The sequence below is a fragment of the Caretta caretta genome, chromosome 6 (genome assembly GCF_965140235.1).
Source record: "Caretta caretta isolate rCarCar2 chromosome 6, rCarCar1.hap1, whole genome shotgun sequence".
Lineage (NCBI taxonomy): Eukaryota > Metazoa > Chordata > Testudines > Cheloniidae > Caretta > Caretta caretta.
The window spans coordinates 56,503,120-56,509,337 of record NC_134211.1 but is presented as its reverse complement, the minus strand read 5'-3'; the positions used below and the strand labels follow the sequence as shown (position 1 = coordinate 56,509,337).

Here is a 6,218-nt window from a genome sequence, read left to right as displayed (position 1 = left end):
CGACCCACAATCAGATTACCCTGATGGGCCACTTGCGGCCCATGGGCCGCAGGTTGTCCTCCAGTGGTTTATACCTTTCTGGTGCATTTCATGCTATTAATCATTCTCTCTCCTGCTAGACATCTTATCTCTGGGCTTTAGTTACATTCTCCTCTCTGCTTTTCTTCCTACCTTTCAGATTGTTCTTTCAGTGTCTCTTATGGTGGGTCCTCCTACTCCCCTTTCCTGCTGTGGCTGTACACCAAGGGCTACCTGTCCTTGGCCTTCTGCTTTTTACACTTTATTTTATACCTCTGGGCAATCTCACCCATTTATATGGCTTTAGCTACCATCTCTATAATGACGAATCACACCATCTCCCACTCCACCTCTGATCAGCAGCCTCTTTCCTTTCAATCCACTATCTTAGCCTGTCTCTCTCAAGTATCTTCATCAGCCAAAACCAAAATCCATATCTTCTCTCCCAAATGCTCTCCCTTTTCCTTCTTCTACATCACTGTTTCCAACACCTCCACCCTCTATTTGACTCAGGCTCATAGTTTGGAGGTTATGTTTTACTCCTTCCTCTCCCTTGCCTGATTTAATGCATCTGATTCTGTTCCCAGAGGAACAGTGAGCTGATAACTCAGAATAGTGTGTGGTCTCCTTTACAGTGGAGAGTAATAATAAATCACACAGTTAGCCCCTAGTCACACAAATTTGATACAAATGTTGTAAAGGGGACTTTATACTGCATATACTAATTAATCTTGCTGTGAACAAATTTAAACACTACAATCCTCATAATATTACACTGCTAAGCAGATGGGAAGTACTGGCAAACTAGTTTACACATTATTATCATTAGTCTTCTCATAATTATTTGGTCACTTCCACAAGCTACTGTATAGTACAGTTGCGTTGGGACAGAAATCATGGGATAGGCTTCCAGAAGGCAACGTGCTATGCTGCTATATGTGGACACAGAGTTAAAGGCAAATGAAATGAACTTGCTGGTGGCGATATTTGTAATGTATCAGCCATTCCTTGGTCAATACTTACATTTAAATTATACATGGTTTTTCTCCAGTATAGATGATGCTTTTGAGACTAACCACCGGCATGACTCGGACTTGGTTTTGAAACATGGTTGTGGCACAGTTGAAAGACTGAACCATATTGATGCAAACTGAGCTTGCCCTTTTAAGTGCCTGAGCCTGGTTTCATACTGGAGTAGGTAGATGGGAGGATTGGATGGTTCAAGGCGTTAGGAAGAGGAGCTGGAGACTTTTGACTGGCTATGCCTTCACAAGACATGTTGCTGCGGTACAGCTAGAGCACTGCAGCTGCGCGGCTCTACCGCTTCAGTGTAGACACTCACTACAGCAACAGGAGGGGTTCTCCCAGTGCTGTAGTTAGTCCCCTCACCAAGCAGATGGTAGCTAGGTCGATGGAAGAATTCTTCCTTTGTCCTAGAGCTGTCTACAGTGAGGGTTGGCTTAACTACGTCACTCAGGTTGTGGATTTTTCTCACCCTGAGCGATGTAGCTGTGTTGACCTAACTTTTGGTTTAGACCTGGCCTCTAGGTTATGGATTCAAATCCAGTACAGGAACAATATTTTCTAAAGTACCTAATTCCCATTTTTAAAAGAGATTTAGGCACTTAGGAGCCTAGGGCCCATTGATTTGCAATCAAAATGCTTTCCTGTAATGTGTGGATTTAAGCTAAATTTGTGATAAAAATATAAATTAATTTTGTCTAGATAATGTCAAAACATTTCATTTCAATAAGGTGAAAATGTTTTATTTTGTTTTGAATATTGTTTTGAATATATACACACTATTTTATATATATATAGTATTATATTCTGATGTTTTGACTTGATCAGAATGAAATATCTTGATGGTTCTGACTTGACTTTTTTCTGGCATTTGTTCCAGGGGAAATTTTAGATTTTTGCTTCAATTTAGAATTAAAAAAAGATTCAAAATGTCAGTTTCCATAGAATGGAAATTCCATGTTCTAACTAGCTTTGGCTTATGTGAAATGAAAAGGTTCCTAGTAAGTGTGCAAATCACAAAAGCTACCAGTTCCTTTGGCATATAGAAATGGAGCTTTTGACTGAACCCTAGAGACGACATACTAACTGCCCCTAATGTTAGAACGTTTTTTATCATTTCCTCATTATGTCCATCCCCCTCCCTCCCCCCCCAAATCTCCCCTACTCTAATGTATTGCAATGGAATTAAAAAGCATCTGACTAGTTCCCCAGACATCCCTATTGCTGGATATGATCGTGGGAGTCTTCCACCAGGACAGGACTGAGGATCATTGCTAGTGGTTAGCATGGGGAAGTGTACCCAGCTGCTGCCCATGCTCCATGTGTTCTGTGGGCTGCAGTCTCTAGGGTGGTCAGTCCAGCCCTTTTCCCCTGCATGAATTCCACTGAAACAATTTTTTTTTTTCTGATATTTTTTTTTAAGAAGGGAGTTGTATAATAGGGTTCAAAATGTGAAAAGGATAACCACAGTCCCAAAGAGGAGCTTCCTTCCCTCTTCTCTTTTATTACAAGGGGCTCTTGAAACCATCTGAAAGGCAATTGCTTTTAGTCTATGGTTTGGAGCTGACAATCTTTTTAGAGAAATGCACAAATAAAATTTAATCTCATTGGTGGATTTTGTAAATGGGACCAAAGGATGAGCAAAGATGCAAGTTATGTTATTCTCCACAAATGATTTATTTTCACATTGATACCATGTTGTTTGTCCGCCACCCCCAGGAATTGGGCCTTTGATGCACTTCTTTGTTCTTGTTCCTTATGTTTTTGCTAGAATCCTAAATAGTCTATGATGTGTGACATTCCATACAAATAATTTGGACATTAATGAATGGGGGGAGGGGAATGGGAGAACAGTGGGTTAGTTATTAGTCTGGAGCCCTTGGCTTGAGTCTTGTTCGGATTGCAAATATAATCAGTCTGTTGATCTCAACTGAACTAACATCCATCATAATTAACAAAAAATAAATAAATCAATACAAGCAGCCAGACTTTTCAGTCTTTGCTCAGGACTGGAATAGCAAGGATTGCTACAGGTCAGAAATAAGGTGCATCAACAGAGTTATAGGAAGGGGGACCCAAGATTGGAATAACAGGGGGCTTTGCAGATCAGGAATGAGGTTCTAGTAGAGGGTGGCAGGAGGGAGAACAAGACTGGAATAACTAGGGTTTTTGCTTCTCAGGTTTGTGGTACATTAGAAGAGCAGTATTTAGACAGGCAACAGATCTATACTGGGGGTGCTACAAAGTCAAGACAAAGGCACATTGGCTTTAAAGATATTTCAAAATGTATGTTTGATACATATTGAAAGGGTTTTAAACACACCTTTCAAAGGACATTGCAAGATTTGTCCATTTACACAAGCTTTTGTCTGATGCAGGGCTTGAGTTTCTTTGGTAGTCTGCAGAGTGTTTTGAGCTTGGCTTTGTGCCATAATAGGTTCTGCTGTTATTTGTTTTGAAAGTGCTCAGTGTGGTTACAAAATGGGACAGGGACAGGGACAGGTTCTAAAGCAAGAGGAAGAATGAATACATACTGACAGGGATGGAGAAGATGGTACAAGATGGAGAAAGAAGAGGCCTGAAATCCAGAACGGGACTGTGAGGAGAAGGAGAGACATACTGGGGCAGTTGGATCTTTGTTCAAGTGCTGTACTCTGTATTCACATTTGGGAGGGGTGTGTGTGTGTGAGAGAGAGAGAGAGAGAGATTTAATTCACTTTAATTCACTAAAGGCTACAATTTAGTCTGGGGGGGTTTAGTGACATGAGCATAACTCTTACTTTTTTAATATACTGTATCCCCAAAGTCCCCCAATGGATTTACGGCCACATAAATAATGCATAGCTAAGGGTACATTATTCCTGCTCTTATGGTAAAAGCTAAATCGGCATGGGCTAATCTCACGGCGTCTCTCTAAAACTAAGCAGTATAATAATGTGGATGCAATATTTATGCATTACGGTTAGTGTGGTGCTACACTCAGTCAATTGAAAAAGCATGCACGGTGTGTTCTATTAATTACGGTAAACGTGCTCCTGCAGACTTGATTTCTAGGCGCTCGGTTCCTGCTGATGTCGCTTAAGCTAATCACCACAGCGTGTGGGTGGCAACTGCACAGCAGTTTTGCTTTTCGGTGCGACGTGGGATTGGTGTAATATGGTAATGTAGAGGCGGTGCTAGGTTTGGCTCTTGTATTATGGTAAGTGTAGATTACACAAAGGGCCCCCGGCGGAGAGCGCTCCGTCTAGTCAGTTTCTGTCTCTACAACTGACCAGCAAGATGTGAATTTGTCTCTGGCTGTGGAAATTATTTTTCACGTGGGGGTGTCGTTCGATAGACCACGCAACCCCCCCCCCCCCCAACTCCAGGGAGAACATGCTCTAAGGCTGTAAGTTTGTGTTCGGTTTCAGTGCGATTACTTCTCTCTCTTCCCCCCCCCCAATTTCTAGCCCAGCATTTCTCGGTCTCTCTCTGTGGAAATGTTTCTTTGCTGCTCGCTAGTTTGAGCTGGTCTGGCGGGCCCCTGTTGCAGAAACTATTTTTAGGGGTTTCCCGGTGTCAGAACAAACAAAGATACCACGATGCTGCACAGAAACCGCTCATGCCTTGGGAAGGCACTGCACGGATGTCTCTCTGCTGCGCCGCTGGTGTTTCTTTGCACCTCCGGCTGGCTTGTGGTGTGCTGGCGGACTGAGGGATTTGCTGATTTTCCCCCTCCCACGTTCCCAGTATTTGCATTGACTTTGGAGATGGAAAGTTGTAAAGCAATGCAAATCCTTTCTGATGTGGTTTTGTGTTAAGAGCCACTTCCTGCTCACCGGTAACGAATAGTTCGGGGAACCGCTGTAATGGTAAATGCCTTGAGATTTCTCACTTCATCTTTGTTTGTTAGGAATAAGCAGTTTGTGCATTTTTTTCCCACTCAAAGTATTGGCATGAAATTCACGTGAGCGGACAAATATTGGTGCTGTGTGTGTGTGCGGGGATGTGTGTGGTAATGTATTGTTTGGGGGGTTGTATAGTAATCGTTATACAAGAGTATCAGAAAAACACTTCCAGCTGTTTAACCTGTATGCAGGTGTGTGTGTTTGCAGGGGTCTTTGCATTTTGATATGGGACAGTGCTACATGCATCAGAAAAGGAGATCCCTTTGTGGGTGAGGAAGCAGGTAATCTGCCTGTAATTGTAGGGGGTTTCCTTTGCTTCTAGTTATTGTGCTGCTTGTTACAGGAATGATGGCCTGTGTGTTTGTCTCAAGGAAACATCAGTGAGAGAAAGGGCTGTGAACTATAGCATTACTTTGAGACTCCCCATCTGCAGAATCTGAACATCCAAGTGTACGGTTTATTTTGCCTCTCAATTCTCTGTCTCAGTGCAAATCGGTAACTTCTATTCCTAAAGCCACTTCCAAATTTCCCAACGCAAAACTTTGCGAAGGCACGTAGGACCCTCTCCGGTCTCTGCCAAGCATGAGTAGTGGTAGGGCAAGAGGTGAGTGGCTATGTGGCCTTTCTGGACTCATGCTGCCACTTGCATATTCCATCCTATAACACTTCAATCTAAAGAGCTGCCACAGGGTAGACCTGAAGTGGACAAAGGCAGCTGTGGCTGGCAGTGATTTGATTTTTATTTTTTTCTTCTCTGGGTTAGGGAGTGGAGCTCCTTGTGTTTGGAGAGATACAACTCCTCTGCATCCGATGAAGTGAGCTGTAGCTCACGAAAGCTTATGCTCAAATAAATTGGTTAGTCTCTAAGGTGCCACAAGTACTCCTTTTCTTTTTGCAAATACAGACTAACACGGCTGCTACTCTGAAACTACTCTTGTATCAATTGTGTTTTTGTTGTTGGTATTTTTGCTCCCTGTGCATCTTAGTCACTGCCTGCTTTTACAACAAAAAAGTTATAAGTCCACTCACATTTGCTTCTCAGTTCACCCAGCTGTGGGAGAATAAACTGGATTTGACCATGAGCTGACATAGGTGAAATTGTCCTAATCAACTAAAGAACCCTTAATAGTGGGTACTGATGATTTGACATCTGCATGAGCACAATGACGGTATGCATGGTCCTTTACATAGGAAGCAAAACCTGGTAACTGCCACACAATCTGAACTGATCATGAGACAGGGTGCTGAAGAACATAACAGACAGGATGGCCAGATGGAAGGAGAAGGAAC

The 6,218-nt window shown here is 42.6% G+C and overlaps 1 protein-coding gene across 5 annotated transcripts in view; it reads left to right on the top strand.

Moving 5' to 3' along the window:
- Nucleotides 1–4,229: 4,229 nt before the first annotated feature.
- TP53I11 (tumor protein p53 inducible protein 11) overlaps nt 4,230–6,218 on the top strand; it is a 46,165-nt gene continuing 44,176 nt past the window's right edge. The window contains exon 1 of one of the 5 annotated variants that reach the window (XM_048853426.2): nt 4,230–4,429. The gene's annotated coding sequence lies outside the window, so the exon portion shown is untranslated. Of the gene's footprint in view, nt 4,430–4,714; nt 4,893–5,163; nt 5,210–6,218 lie in introns of those variants that run through there. The other 4 variants (XM_048853425.2, XM_048853429.2, XM_075129543.1 and 1 more) reach the window with 4 other exon arrangements.